General features: G+C 39.7%; 10 non-coding genes across 10 annotated transcripts; all 10 read right to left on the minus strand.

Annotated features, from left to right (window-relative positions):
- Window positions 1-8,029: 8,029 nt before the first annotated feature.
- TRNAA-UGC (transfer RNA alanine (anticodon UGC)) lies at window positions 8,030-8,102 on the minus strand. Its single transcript has one exon. It is a non-coding gene; the product is annotated as a tRNA-Ala (tRNA).
- A 1,387-nt stretch (window positions 8,103-9,489) lies between these two features.
- Window positions 9,490-9,601, minus strand: TRNAL-CAA (transfer RNA leucine (anticodon CAA)). Its single transcript has 2 exons — window positions 9,564-9,601; window positions 9,490-9,535 (listed from the first exon to the last, which is right to left on the minus strand). It is a non-coding gene; the product is annotated as a tRNA-Leu (tRNA).
- Window positions 9,602-9,894: 293 nt separating this feature from the next.
- Window positions 9,895-9,967, minus strand: TRNAV-AAC (transfer RNA valine (anticodon AAC)). Its single transcript has one exon. It is a non-coding gene; the product is annotated as a tRNA-Val (tRNA).
- Window positions 9,968-10,352: 385 nt separating this feature from the next.
- Window positions 10,353-10,424, minus strand: TRNAP-AGG (transfer RNA proline (anticodon AGG)). Its single transcript has one exon. It is a non-coding gene; the product is annotated as a tRNA-Pro (tRNA).
- A 406-nt stretch (window positions 10,425-10,830) lies between these two features.
- On the minus strand, window positions 10,831-10,903 carry TRNAV-UAC (transfer RNA valine (anticodon UAC)). The gene has a single exon. It is a non-coding gene; the product is annotated as a tRNA-Val (tRNA).
- A 1,386-nt stretch (window positions 10,904-12,289) lies between these two features.
- TRNAL-CAA (transfer RNA leucine (anticodon CAA)) lies at window positions 12,290-12,401 on the minus strand. The gene is made up of 2 exons: window positions 12,364-12,401; window positions 12,290-12,335 (listed from the first exon to the last, which is right to left on the minus strand). It is a non-coding gene; the product is annotated as a tRNA-Leu (tRNA).
- A 293-nt stretch (window positions 12,402-12,694) lies between these two features.
- Window positions 12,695-12,767, minus strand: TRNAV-AAC (transfer RNA valine (anticodon AAC)). Its single transcript has one exon. It is a non-coding gene; the product is annotated as a tRNA-Val (tRNA).
- A 385-nt stretch (window positions 12,768-13,152) lies between these two features.
- Window positions 13,153-13,224, minus strand: TRNAP-AGG (transfer RNA proline (anticodon AGG)). Its single transcript has one exon. It is a non-coding gene; the product is annotated as a tRNA-Pro (tRNA).
- Window positions 13,225-13,630: 406 nt separating this feature from the next.
- On the minus strand, window positions 13,631-13,703 carry TRNAV-UAC (transfer RNA valine (anticodon UAC)). Its single transcript has one exon. It is a non-coding gene; the product is annotated as a tRNA-Val (tRNA).
- A 384-nt stretch (window positions 13,704-14,087) lies between these two features.
- TRNAP-UGG (transfer RNA proline (anticodon UGG)) lies at window positions 14,088-14,159 on the minus strand. Its single transcript has one exon. It is a non-coding gene; the product is annotated as a tRNA-Pro (tRNA).
- Between the last annotated feature and the right edge of the window lie 316 nt (window positions 14,160-14,475).

Consider the following 14,475-nt stretch of genomic DNA (forward strand, 5'->3'; position numbering starts at 1 on the left):
CGGAGATGGAATAGTAATTTACACCTCTAGACTATCCTGCACTTTCCCTACTGTTGCACTTTCCAGGAGTTGGAATTGTAATTTATACCTGTAGACTATCCAGCACTTTCCCTACTGTAGCACTTAGTCGGAGTTGGAATAGTAATTTACACCTCTAGACTATCCTGCACTTTTCCTACTGTTGCACTTCCCAGGAATTGGAATAGTACTTTACACCTCTACACTATCCAGCACTTTCCCTACTGTAGCACTTAGTCGGAGTTGGAATAGTAATTTACATCTGTTGAGTATTCTGCACTTTCCCTATTGTTGCACTTTCCAGGAGTTGGTATATTAATTTACACCTCTACACTATCCAGCACTTTCCCTACTGTAGCACTTAGTCGGAGATGGAATAGTAATCTACACCTCTAGACTATCCTGCACTTTCCCTACTGTTGCACTTTCCAGGAGTTGGAATAGTAATTTATACCTCTACACTATCCAGCACTTTCCCTACTGTAGCACTTAGTCGGAGTTGGAATAGTAATTTACACCTCGAGACTATCCTGCACTTTCTCTACTGTTGCACTTTCCAGGAGTTGGAATAGTAATTTACACCTCTACACTATCCAGCACTTTCCCTACTGTAGCACTTAGTCGGAGTTGGAATATTAATTTACATCTGTTGAGTATTCTGCACTTTCCATACTGTTGCACTTACCAGGAGTTGGAATAGTAATTGACGCTTCTTTAATATCCTGCACTTTCCCTACTGTAGCACTTAGTAGGAGTTGTGATAATAATTTGCACTTGTACATTTCACAAAACTTTATTCAGTGCTGTGTTTACCTACAAGTGAAATTTGTAGCTGTTCATATATACTATGTGTTAATCATTACTGCTTATGCATGACTTATATATGTATGAGGAAAACTGTATTTCACTTACTCTTAGTGTTTTTGATCTTTACTTTGAAGAAATGTGTCCTGGTGTCCTTGTGTCGGTTTTCCTCGAGGTTTCTCAAGTTTTGGTTAGATGGAGTCCTTAAACAAAGAAAAATATGTGTGAAAATGTGTGACACATAATTTTTGAGGAGACTGATTTTCATGTTTTCTTCACAGGCATGAGGTATCATATTGAAGTTTACTTTACCACTTTCTCTGCACTTTATTTATAGCAGTACTAATGTAAAGAGAGAAATGCAATTTTGGCCTCTGGATTCCACAGTCCTTTGTGTATTGTAGTATTTACATGTATCTGGGATAGCACATGACAACTTTACAGTTTCCTGCACTTTCACTACTGTAGCACTTACCAGGAAAAGCAATGATAATTTAAGCTTCTAGAGTATCCTGCACTTTCAATACTGTTGCACTTACCAGGGTCTGGAATAGTAATTTATACCTCTAGAAAATCTAGCACTTTCCCTACTGTAGCACTTAGTCGGAGTTGGAATATTAATTTACACCTTTACACTATCCAGCACTTTCCCTACTGTAGCACTTTCCAGGAGTTGGAATAGTAATTTACACCTCTAGACTATTCAGCACTTTTCCTACTGTTGCACTTACCAGGAGTTGGAATATTAATTTACACCTCTAGACTATCCTGCACTTTCTCTACTGTTGCACTTACCAGGAGTTGGAATAGTAATTTATACCTCTAGACTATCCTGCACTTTCCATACTGCAGCACTTAGTCGGAGATGGAATAGTAATCTACACCTCTAGACTATCCTGCACTTTCCCTACTGTTGCACTTTCCAGGAGTTGGAATAGTAATTTATACCTCTACACTATCCAGCACTTTCCCTACTGTAGCACTTAGTCGGAGTTGGAATAGTAATTTACACCTCGAGACTATCCTGCACTTTCTCTACTGTTGCACTTTCCAGGAGTTGGAATAGTAATTTACACCTCTACACTATCCAGCACTTTCCCTACTGTAGCACTTAGTCGGAGTTGGAATATTAATTTACATCTGTTGAGTATTCTGCACTTTCCATACTGTTGCACTTACCAGGAGTTGGAATAGTAATTGACGCTTCTTTAATATCCTGCACTTTCCCTACTGTAGCACTTAGTAGGAGTTGTGATAATAATTTGCACTTGTACATTTCACAAAACTTTATTCAGTGCTGTGTTTACCTACAAGTGAAATTTGTAGCTGTTCATATATACTATGTGTTAATCATTACTGCTTATGCATGACTTATATATGTATGAGGAAAACTGTATTTCACTTACTCTTAGTGTTTTTGATCTTTACTTTGAAGAAATGTGTCCTGGTGTCCTTGTGTCGGTTTTCCTCGAGGTTTCTCAAGTTTTGGTTAGATGGAGTCCTTAAACAAAGAAAAATATGTGTGAAAATGTGTGACACATAATTTTTGAGGAGACTGATTTTCATGTTTTCTTCACAGGCATGAGGTATCATATTGAAGTTTACTTTACCACTTTCTCTGCACTTTATTTATAGCAGTACTAATGTAAAGAGAGAAATGCAATTTTGGCCTCTGGATTCCACAGTCCTTTGTGTATTGTAGTATTTACATGTATCTGGGATAGCACATGACAACTTTACAGCTTCCTGCACTTTCACTACTGTAGCACTTACCAGGAAAAGCAATGATAATTTAAGCTTCTAGAGTATCCTGCACTTTCAATACTGTTGCACTTACCAGGGTCTGGAATAGTAATTTATACCTCTAGAAAATCTAGCACTTTCCCTACTGTAGCACTTAGTCGGAGTTGGAATATTAATTTACACCTTTACACTATCCAGCACTTTCCCTACTGTAGCACTTTCCAGGAGTTGGAATAGTAATTTACACCTCTAGACTATTCAGCACTTTTCCTACTGTTGCACTTACCAGGAGTTGGAATATTAATTTACACCTCTAGACTATCCTGCACTTTCTCTACTGTTGCACTTACCAGGAGTTGGAATAGTAATTTATACCTCTAGACTATCCTGCACTTTCCATACTGCAGCACTTAGTTGGAGTTGGAATAGTAATTTACATCTGTTGACTATCCTGCACTTTCTCTACTGTTGCACTTACCAGGAGTTGGAATAGTAATTTAAACCTTTACACTATCCAGCACTTTCCCTACTGTAGCACTTTCCAGGAGTTGGAATAGTAATTTACACCTCTAGACTATCCAGCACTTTCTCTACTGTTGCACTTTCCAGGAGTTGGAATAGTAATTTACACCTCTAGACTATCCAGCACTTTCTCTACTGTTGCACTTACCAGGAGTTGGAATAGTAATTGATGACTCTTTAATATCCTGCACTTTCCCTACTGTAGCACTTACTAGGAGTTGGAATAGTAATTTATACCTGTAGACTATCCAGCACTTTCCCTGCTGTAGCACTTACTCGGAGTTGGAATAGTAATTTACACCTGAAGACTATCCAGCACTTTCCCTACTGTAGCACTTAGTCGGAGTTGGAATAGTAATTTATACCTTTAAATTATCCAGCACTTTTTCTACTGTAGCACTTAGTTGGAGTTGGAATAGTAATTTAGGTCTCTAGACTATCCAGCACTTTCCCTGCTGTTGCACTTACCAGGAGTTGGAATATTAATTTACACCTCTACACTATTCAGCACTTTCATTACTGTAGCACTTACTAGGAGTTGTGATAATAATTTACACTTGTACATTTCACAAAACTTTATTCAGTGCTGTGTTTAGTTAGCTCAGAAATTTGTAGCTGTTCATATATACCATGTGTTATTCATTATTGCTTATGCATGACTTATATATGTATGAGGTAAACTGTATTTCACTTACTCTTAGTGTTTTTGATCTTTACTTTGAAGAAATGTGTTCTGGTGTCCTTGTGTTGGTTTTCCTCGAGGTTGCTCAAGTTTTGGTTAGATGGAGTCCTTAAACAAAGAAAAGTATGTGTGAAAATGTGTGACACATAATTTTAGAGGAGACTGATTTTCATGTTTTCTTCACAGGCATGAGGTATCATATTGAAGTTTACTTTACCACTTTCTCTGCACTTTATTTATAGCAGTACTCATGTAAAGAGAGAAATGCAATTTTGGCCTGTGAATTCCACAGTCCTTTGTGTATTGTTGTATTTACATGTATCTGGGATAGCACATGACAACTTTACAGTTTCCTGCACTTTCACTACTGTAGCACTTACCAGGAAAAGCAATGATAATTTAAGCTTCTAGAGTATTCTGCACTTTCAATACTGTTGCACTTACCAGGGTCTGGAATAGTTATTTATACCTCTAGAAAATCTTTCACTTTCCCTACTGTAGCACTTAGTTGGAGATGGAATAGTAATTTATACCTTTAAATTATCCAGCACTTTCCCTACTGTTGCACTTTCCAGGAGTTGGAATAGTAATTTACACCTGTAGACTATCCAGCACTTTTCCTACTGTAGCACTTACTCGGAGTTGGAATAGTAATTTACACCTGGAGACTATCCAGCACTTTCCCTACTGTAGCACTTAGTCGGAGTTGGAATAGTAATTTATACCTTTAAATTATCCAGCACTTTTTCTACTGTAGCACTTAGTTGGAGTTGGAATAGTAATTTAGGCCTCTAGACTATCCAGCACTTTCCTTGCTGTTGCACTTACCAGGAATTGGAATATTAATTTACACCTCTACACTATCCAGCACTTTCATTACTGTAGCACTTACTAGGAGTTGTGATAATAATTTACACTTGTACATTTCACAAAACTTTAGTCAGTGTTGTGTTTAGTTAGCTCAGAAATTTGTAGCTGTTCATATATACCATGTGTTATTCATTACTGCTTATGCATGACTTATATATGTATCTGGAAAACTACATTTCACTTACTCTTAGTGTTTTTGATCTGTACTTTGAAGAAATGTGTCCTGGTGTCCTTGTGTCGGTTTTCCTCGAGGTTGCTCAAGTTTTGGTTTGATGGAGTCCTTAAACAAATAAAAATATGTGTGAAAATGTGTGACACATAATTTTTGAGGAGACTGATTTTCATGTTTTTTTCACAGACATGAGGCATGATATTGAAGTTTACTTTACCACTTTCTCTGCACTTTATTTATAGCAGTACTCATGTAAAGAGAGAAATGCAATTTTGGCCTCTGGATTTCATAGTCGTTTGTCTATTTTAGCATTTACATGTATCTGGGATAGCACATGACAACTCTAGAATTTCCAGAACTTTCACTAGTATAGCACTTACCAGGAATAGCTTTTAGAGTATCGTGCACTTTCACTACTGTTGCACTTACCAGGGTTTGTAATAGTAATTTATACCTCTAGAAAATCTAGCACTTTATCTACTATAGCATTTAGCTATGTATATTGAAAACAGTTTTATACTTACTATTAGTTATTGAAGTTTGCTATTTAGAATTGTGTCCGTGTAATTGTAGTCGGGTCTTTTCGAGGTTGTTCTACGTTTGAGTAGATGGAGTCCTTAGAAAAAAAAAAGTATGTGTGAAAATGTGTGGCATATAATTTCTGACGAGAGTGAATAACATGTTTTCTTCATATGATGCACTCATATATTGAAACATACTTCAGCACTTTCTCTGCACTTTATGTATAGCTGCATTTTTCATACTGTAGCACTGTTCTACATTTTTTTTTCCTTGCTGCAATTTGCTAGAGTTCTGTAGATGTTTAAGCAGTTTGATATCAATCGTATTATTTATTGTTTATGTAGAATTAATACATCTATTTCGCAATCTGTTTTTCACTTACTTTTCGGTTTGGTTTTTTCAATAGTAGAAATGTGTCCTTCCACTTGCTGTACGATTTATTTCTTACTTCGATTGGTGTGTTTTTCTGAAACATTTTAAAAAACAAATAATATTTTTTTTTAACCCGTTTAAACTGATTTATTTTTTTGCCTTTGAATTGCAGTGTTTAGTTTTATTTGAAATATTTAGATTACCTTTTAGATCGGTGTAGTAATTTTTTTCAGTTCAATTATGTATCAAGTAATAATTTATATGTAGTATCTCTGACAGGAAATTTTTTTTTAAAAAAGTTTACTCCTAATGCGGCGTTTTACATTTAATAAATAATAAACTAATTTTCATAGAAATAATGATGTACCTTATTTTATTTCTCGAAAACGGGTCGCTTTCAAAAATGAATGAAATATACACGGATTTCGTTTGTAACCGTTCTGAATAGATTTCTAAGAGAAATATAACAAATAATCAACATATTAATACTATTGTATTATATTAAAATCCCATTTCATTCCTGAAATTATTAATTAAAAAAATTATGTTTTATTTTATTTTGGACGTATTTTTAAAACATGGCATTATTGTTTATTTATTTTAATTTATTCACAGAATTATTTTTCTAACATTTCCTTAAAAAAAAATATCGTTAATATTAATATAGTAATTATTTATTTAATATGACTATTTTTTATGGTGTTATCGTTTTCCGAACACTTTACTTACTTGAAAATAGTTGGTATTCGTACTATTATGTAGATTAAGTAATATCGATGGGATGACAGGGTGAAAAGTTCACAGAGTGCAATCTCACGTCTGCTCTCTCGGGTAGTTGAGGATCAACTAATTTCAAAATGGTGTCTCAGTTCTATTTATAAGTTTGGTGTAGTATAGCAAAATTAATCGTAAAAATATGCGTTGGAAATCGTTTTAAATTTTACATTTATTTCTGTGAGAACATATAATTTAAAAATCCATTAAAAGACGTTTATATCCCGTTATGTTTGCCGTTTTGGCATCCATTTTGGGTATTATGTTGTGGTTTGAAATCATTGAAATAATAGTAGGACTCATTATTGTGATACTTATGCAAAATGGCGTCCATGAATACTATATATATGTTTGTTTTATCCGAATACTTACATATCGTGTAAAAGAATAAGAATGAGTATATTTTTGATTCATAGAAAGGCAGTAATTTAATTGTTTTCATTTTTTCTTCTCGAAATACTGTAGAAAGTACTCGACTATGAATTTTAATACTCGAGCAATTATTTAATAAATAAATAAATGGTAATCGTAATAATATGTTACTTTTTAATGCCGTTTTTTTTAATATATTTACCCACCCAAAACCTCTATTTTCCCTGGATCCTGTGGGTAGGTTTTATTTTATAAAAGAAATAATACATAATATGTGATTTTATAAAAAGGACGAGTAAGTATTTAATAAATAATAATGAAAATTAATACTCGAGTAATTATTTAATAAATAAATAAATGGAATTCGTAAAAATATGGTAGTTTTTCATGCCGTTTTTTAAAACACTTACCCACCCATAACCCCTATTTTCCCTGCATCCCGTTGCCAGGTTTTATTTTACAAAAGAAATAAAAAATATATATTTATATGTGAATTTTTAAAAAGGACGAGTAAGTATTTAATAAATAATAATGAAAATTAATACTCGAGTAACTATTTATTAAATAAATAAATGGAATTCGTATAAATATGGTAGTTTTTCATGCCGTTTTTTAATACACTTACCCACCCAAAACCCCTATTTTCCCTGCATCCCGTTGCCAGGTTTTATTTTACAAAAGAAATAAAAAATATATATTTATATGTGAATTTTTAAAAAGGACGAGTAATATTTTATTAAATAAAAATAAAAAATAATACTCGAGTAATTTTTTAATAAATAAATAAATGAAATTAGTAATTATATGGTAGTTTTTTATGCCGTTTTTTAATACACTTACCCACCCAAAACCCCTATTTTCCCTGCATCCCGTGCCAGGTTTTATTTTACAAAGAAATGTTTTTATATATATATGCGTTGTAATGGTACACGTTGTTAAATGTTGCGTTGTAATGGTACTTTTCCTATTAAAGTACTATTTTGCGTTGTAATAGTACTCGTTGTAAAAACATGCGTTGTAGTAGTATTAGCGTTGTAACAACCGCGTTGTAACGGTATGCGTTGTAACAGTATGCGTTGTAACATCATATATCCGTGAGGAATAGACAGCCTCTATTATCTCAGCTTTCCTATAAAGTGAGCCAGTAAATGCAAACACTGTGAAAAACAGCAAGCTGCTGTTTCTGCCCGGTCTCGAACCAGGGACCTTTCGCATGCAAGGCGAACGTGATAACCACTACACTACAGAAACAGCCACTACCTCAGGAATCTTGTTGGCATGTATTGGGTTGGAATGCACAGACTAAAGGCCAACGTCCTTGAAGCTCAAAGTTGGGCTCTCCTTACCCGGTCTCTCTTTCTTTGGAAGACAGGAATGAGGACCACTTTTTTTCCAAGAGGCGATTTGGAAACCATATCCTGAAATGACACTAGAAAAACACTTTGCATGTAATGTTCCTACACTGCTGGTCCAGCCCAGAAAAGCAGTTGCAACAAAGTCCTGCACTCCTTTATCATGTCAAAAGTGGAAAATAGCGTGCAGGGTAAGGAACCTTCTCGACATACACAGCGTCTTATAGCATTGAAAAGAAGAAAGGCTCCTATATGACAAGCAGCCTGAAAACTTCCACAGGATGGGCTCGTCCGGGATTTGAACACAGGACCTCTCGCACCCAAAGCGAGAATCATACCCCTAGACCAACGAGCCTGAGTGGCCAAGATACATTTTGAACAATTACTGAAGCGTCTTTCAGAAAATAGCAGGGCTATTTGGCTCGTCTCCCTATAAGTGAGCCACACAAAGTCATGTTTTCTCTCAAGTTGTTGTTTTTTCACTCCAGCAAGGAAGGGGGCAGCCAATCTCCTATCGGCCAGTGAGCAGTAAAAAGGCACAGATGAGAACAGCAAGCACTTTCTGGCACTTGTACTCCTCTGCAAGTCCTGGACCCTTGCTCCATAGACTTCCACACCAGAAGCAATGAAGGGCCCACCATTTCTTGCACCTGAGAAAGTGGTGTTTGATATTTGCATTCAAACGCGCTCGCTCAGCGCTCGATCAGGCTCGATCAGGCGAGATTTATATGAGTGGCTCACAGGCCTGAAACATTCACCTGGGAGACCCAGAGTGGCTGACTTCCCAGTATGGCCATTGTTGGGCGAGTCTCCTCCTTTCCTCCGACTCAATCTAGAATTGGCTGCAAATCACAAGAGGGAGTGCAATGTCCGTGTGTAGTGCCTACTCCCAGCTACCTCTCTGTCTTCCTTATGTAAATTAGAATTTGCAAGGGGGGACCATTGGCAATCTGCTCCTCCCACATAACCAGGAAGCCCTGTTGAACATGTCTGCCTGTGTTGTTCCAGGAACACTGCCTTCTCTGCCCAAAAGGTGGCAGGAGAGCCTCACAACAAATGATGGGATCAAATGCTTATTTCGAAACCCAGCATGGCAGTTACTGTGATGGAGTGCAAATGTAATGGAAGGTGTGCCTGAGGTGTCCCTTTCAGAAATACATGGAATTGTGATTGAGGGCCCAGCCTGGTGGATTTCTCATTATTTACTACAGGTTCCTGCAAATATTGTGGTGTGTCTGGGGAATGCACTGCAAAAATTAGGAAGACTTAAGGGTGTAAAAGGGACCTGTAAGAAGTGGGATTTGAACCCACGCCTCCATGAGGAGACCAGAAGGCTCAGCATCACTGAAGATCAAGCTCTCTTGAGTCTGGCGCCTTAGACCACTCGGCCATCCTGACGGCTCAGGGTGTGCTTAGTTCTGACTCTTCTGTCTGCACCTGCCAACGTTTCCACTTACAACGTTCACAGCAATGTCACAGGTGTAAAGGCCCCAACAATACAACATAGCTTAAATAAAATAAAAATAGGCCCAAGAACAACCCCCAGATGATCGATGGAGATCACTTTGTTTCGTCTGCAAAGGTAAAGAAATTTTCTCACGGCTCACTGTGTTCAAAGACCACCTCTTCTTAAACTTGCATTGAGATAATAAGGTTTTAGAGTGTGCACAAAAAAAGCATCCAATGCACAGTGTTTCTGCCCGGTCTCGAACCGGGGACCTTTCGCGTGTTAGGGGAACGTGATGACCACTACACTACAGAAACTACCATGGTGCTTTCCACTGTTAGAGGAAAGTTTCTCTCAAGCCTTCACCCTACTTCTATTCTGCTGTATCAGCAGCGGCTCAGAATGTGCAGAACAAGTGTGAAAACCTCAGAGATATCATCCAACATGCTTGCAATTAGACGTATTCAAAACTCACTTGTGCAGGCATCGACAGGCAAATATCTGATGCCTAAATGCCAGCGAGTACAGCTTGGGAAAGCATCACCTGGGACACACTGAGACTAAGCAGGTAGGCAGATAAAGCATGGTGATCCATTTTTCTTCTGAGGTTAGAAAAATGTTGTGCAACAATGCACCCAGTATAACGAGAAATAGTCAGGCATAGTGCAATTTTAGTAGGGTTTGTATGTTTACCTCTAAAAAGGGCTCGTCCAGGATTTGAACCCGGGACCTCTCGCACCCTAAGCGAGAATCATACCCCTAGACCAACGAGCCACGCAAGAGTCACCTCTGACACAGCTCCAGGGGTTAGTGGCAGCTAGCCAGTACATGCTGCTCTGTTCTGCAATATGATTGCTGTCTTTTTCATGACTGTCATCAAACAAGAAATTAAAAAGCCTCTGTCCTTCAGACAGTTTGTTTGCTTTAAGTGTCTGCTCGTGGTGAGGACAAGAGAAGCATTTCTGCTCTCATGCCTTGCTTTCATGAAGTAGGCCCACCCTACAGAGCAAAGTGCAAGCAAGCGAATGGCGCAAGCTATCGTCACTTCTCTTTTCGAGCTGTCACTGAGATCTCTGGAGCACACTACGTCAGGCTGGTGAGGAATAGACAGCCTCTATTATCTCAGCTTTCCTATAAAGTGAGCCAGTAAATGCAAACACTGTGAAAAACAGCAAGCTGCTGTTTCTGCCCGGTCTCGAACCAGGGACCTTTCGCGTGTAAGGCGAACGTGATAACCACTACACTACAGAAACAGCCACTACCTCAGGAATCTTGTTGGCATGTATTGGGTTGGAATGCACAGACTAAAGGCCAACGTCCTTGAAGCTCAAAGTTGGGCTCTCCTTACTCGGTCTCTCTTTCTTTGGAAGACAGGAATGAGGACCACTTTTTTTCCAAGAGGGGATTTGGAAACCATATCCTGAAATGACACTAGAAAAACACTTTGCATGTAATGTTCCTACACTGCTGGTCCAGCCCAGAAAAGCAGTTGCAACGAAGTCCTGCACTCTTTTATCATGTCAAAAGTGGAAAATAGCGTGCAGGGTAAGGAACCTTCTCGACATACACAGCGTCTTATAGCATTGAAAAGTAGAAAGGCTCCTATATGACAAGCAGCCTGAAAACTTCCACAGGATGGGCTTGTCCGGGATTTGAACCCGGGACCTCTCGCACCCAAAGCAAGAATCATACCCCTAGACCAACGAGCCTGAGTGGCCAAGAGACATTTTGAACAATTACTGAAGCGTCTTTCAGAAAATAGCAGGGGTATTTGGCTCGTCTCCCTATAAGTGAGCCACACAAAGTCATGTTTTCTCTCAAGTTGTTGTTTTTTCACTCCAGCAAGGAAGGGGGCAGCCAATCTCCTATCGGCCAGTGAGCAGTAAAAAGGCACAGATGAGAACAGCAAGCACTTTCTGGCACTTGTACTCCTCTGCAAGTCCTGGACCCTTGCTCCATAGACTTCCACACCAGAAGCAATGAAGGGCCCACCATTTCTTGCACCTGAGAAAGTGGTGTTTGATATTTGCATTCAAACGCGCTCGCTCAGCGCTCGATCAGGCTCGATCAGGCGAGATTTATATGAGTGGCTACAGGCCTGAAACATTCACCTGGGAGACCCAGAGTGGCTGACTTCCCAGTATGGCCATTGTTGGGCGAGTCTCCTCCTTTCCTCCGACTCAATCTAGAATTGGCTGCAAATCACAAGAGGGAGTGCAATGTCCGTGTGTAGTGCCTACTCCCAGCTACCTCTCTGTCTTCCTTATGTAAATTAGAATTTGCAAGGGGGGACCATTGGCAATCTGCTCCTCCCACATAACCAGGAAGCCCTGTTGAACATGTCTGCCTGTGTTGTTCCAGGAACACTGCCTTCTCTGCCAAAAAGGTGGCAGGAGAGCCTCACAACAAATGATGGGATCAAATGCTTATTTCGAAACCCAGCATGGCAGTTACTGTGATGGAGTGCAAATGTAATGGAAGGTGTGCCTGAGGTGTCCCTTTCAGAAATACATGGAATTGTGATTGAGGGCCCAGCCTGGTGGATTTCTCTTTATTTACTACAGGTTCCTGCAAATATTGTGGTGTGTCTGGGGAATGCACTGCAAAAATTAGGAAGACTTAAGGGTGTAAAAGGGACCTGTCAGAAGTGGGATTTGAACCCACGCCTCCATGAGGAGACCAGAAGGCTCAGCATCACTGAAGATCAAGCTCTCTTGAGTCTGGCGCCTTAGACCACTCGGCCATCCTGACGGCTCAGGGTGTGCTTAGTTCTGACTCTTCTGTCTGCACCTGCCAACGTTTCCACTTACAACGTTCACAGCAATGTCACAGGTGTAAAGGCCCCAACAATACAACATAGCTTAAATAAAATAAAAATAGGCCCAAGAACAACCCCCAGATGATCGATGGAGATAACTTTGTTTCGTCTTCAAAGGTAAAGAAATTTTCTCACGGCTCACTGTGTTCAAAGACCACCTCTTCTTAAACTTGCATTGAGATAATAAGGTTTTAGAGTGTGCACAAAAAAAGCATCCAATGCACAGTGTTTCTGCCCGGTCTCGAACCGGGGACCTTTCGCGTGTTAGGCGAACGTGATGACCACTACACTACAGAAACTACCTTGGTGCTTTCTACTGATAGAGGAAAGTTTCTCTCAAGCCTTCACCCTACTTCTATTCTGCTGTATCAGCAGCGGCTCAGAATGTGCAGAACAAGTGTGAAAACCTCAGAGATATCATCCAACATGCTTGCAATTAGACGTATTCAAAACTCACTTGTGCAGGCATCGACAGGCAAATATCTGATGCCTAAATGCCAGCGAGTACAGCTTGGGAAAGCATCACCTGGGACACACTGAGACTAAGCAGGTAGGCAGATAAAGCATGGTGATCCATTTTTCTTCTGAGGTTAGAAATATGTTGTGCAACAATGCACCCAGTATAACGAGAAATAGTCAGGCATAGTGCAATTTTAGTAAGGTTTGTATGTTTACCTCTAAAAAGGGCTCGTCCGGGATTTGAACCCGGGACCTCTCGCAACCTAAGCGAGAATCATACCCCTAGACCAACGAGCCACGCAAGAGTCACCTCTGACACAGCTCCAGGGGTTAGTGGCAGCTAGCCAGTACATGCTGCTCTGTTCTGCAATATGATTGCTGTCTTTTCCATGACCGTCATCAAACAAGAAATTAAAAAGCCTCTGTCCTTCAGACAGTTTGTTTGCTTTAAGTGTCTGCTCGTGGTGAGGACAAGAGAAGCATTTCTGCTCTCATGCCTTGCTTTCATGAAGTAGGCCCACCCTACAGAGCAAAGTGCGAGCAAGCGAATGGCACAAGCTATCGTCACTTCTCTTTTCGAGCTGTCACTGAGATCTCTGGAGCACACTACGTCAGGCTGGTGAGGAATAGACAGCCTCTATTATCTCAGCTTTCCTATAAAGTGAGCCAGTAAATGCAAACACTGTGAAAAACAGCAAGCTGCTGTTTCTGCCCGGTCTCGAACCAGGGACCTTTCACGTGTAAGGCGAACGTGATAACCACTACACTACAGAAACAGACACTACCTCAGGAATCTTGTTGGCATGTATTGGGTTGGAATGCACAGACTAAAGGCCAACGTCCTTGAAGCTCAAAGTTGGGCTCTCCTTACCCGGTCTCTCCTTCTTTGGAAGACAGGAATGAGGACCACTTTTTTTCCAAGAGGCGATTTGGAAACCATATCCTGAAATGACACTAGAAAAACACTTTGCATGTAATGTTCCTACACTGCTGGTCCAGCCCAGAAAAGCAGTTGCAACGAAGTCCTGCACTCCTTTATCATGTCAAAAGTGGAAAATACCGTGCAGGGTAAGGAACCTTCTCGACATACACAGCGTCTTATAGCATTGAAAAGAAGAAAGGCTCCTATATGACAAGCAGCCTGAAAACTTCCACAGGATGGGCTCATCCGGGATTTGAACCCGGGACCTCTCGCACCCAAAGCGAGAATCATACCCCTAGACCAACGAGCCTGAGTGGCCAAGAGACATTTTGAACAATTACTGAAGCGTCTTTCAGAAAATAGCAGGGCTATTTGGCTCGTCTCCCTATAAGTGAGCCACACAAAGTCATGTTTTCTCTCAAGTTGTTGTTTTTTCACTCCAGCAAGGAAGGGGGCAGCCAATCTCCTATCGGCCAGTGAGCAGTAAAAAGGCACAGATGAGAACAGCAAGCACTTTCTGGCACTTGTACTCCTCTGCAAGTCCTGGACCCTTGCTCCATAGACTTCCACACCAGAAGCAATGAAGGGCCCACCATTTCTTGAACCTGAGAAAGTGGTGTTTGATA

This window comes from Lissotriton vulgaris, chromosome 10, assembly GCF_964263255.1.
Source record: "Lissotriton vulgaris chromosome 10, aLisVul1.2, whole genome shotgun sequence".
Taxonomy (NCBI): domain Eukaryota; kingdom Metazoa; phylum Chordata; class Amphibia; order Caudata; family Salamandridae; genus Lissotriton; species Lissotriton vulgaris.